We start from the raw sequence: 835 nt of genomic DNA, 5'->3' as shown, positions 1-835 counted from the left end.
CACATGTATTCTCAGCCCAAAAATATATAAAAAGGGAGCTATGAAAACTCACTAAACAGTTTAAAAAAAAGGGACTATGAAAACTCACCTTAAATAGCAGTTGAAGTATTCCTTGAAAGGAATGAAATGAATGGAAATAAGTGACCGGGATCTCAACCTAGAGATAGAATGTACGATCAGATGTTGTCAAATAGACATAAGTATGGTAACTATACCAATGATAATGGTTTTCTGAAAGAAATTCCATTTTCGAAAAGGTTACTATCTATGGAAAGTTTCCACTTTTAGTAACTTTTCAATTATAGAAAGTTCGGGTTATAGTCTTTAACAAGACGTTGTACGACAATCTCAAATCTCGTTGCTATCATACAAGTCACTTGAATGATCAGTTGTTACCGGTTGGCCCAGGATCTCTTGACCAAAATCTATGTTTGACATTCGAGATCCACAAGCGTCCCATAATGGTACCAAGGATCACCCTAGGCCTTAAGTAGCATTGAGGTTCATATATAGTGCACGTTATCTTGATTATAACCTTGGTGATAATAACGATAGTAATAATAATAATAATTGAAAATGGAAACATCACTCACGTATCAATATTGTGACTCAATATTGCAGGAAAAAGTACGTAGATGTAACGGACATTACAAATGCTAGGTTGACCTCACGAACAATACCCATAACCTCTATAGCTATAACCCATACTTTCCTTAGCTCTATCCCGCTCATAAAACCCATTTTAAAATGACCCGCTCATGACTTCGTCGTAGTATTTTATGTATAAATAATAATATGTTATAATTCAGTAGGCTTATAACTACCTTTAGTGATT

This window comes from Rutidosis leptorrhynchoides, chromosome 5 (assembly GCF_046630445.1).
Source record: "Rutidosis leptorrhynchoides isolate AG116_Rl617_1_P2 chromosome 5, CSIRO_AGI_Rlap_v1, whole genome shotgun sequence".
NCBI classification, from domain to species: domain Eukaryota; kingdom Viridiplantae; phylum Streptophyta; class Magnoliopsida; order Asterales; family Asteraceae; genus Rutidosis; species Rutidosis leptorrhynchoides.
The sequence above is the reverse complement of the archived record's forward strand: the minus strand, read 5'-3'. Positions refer to the sequence as shown.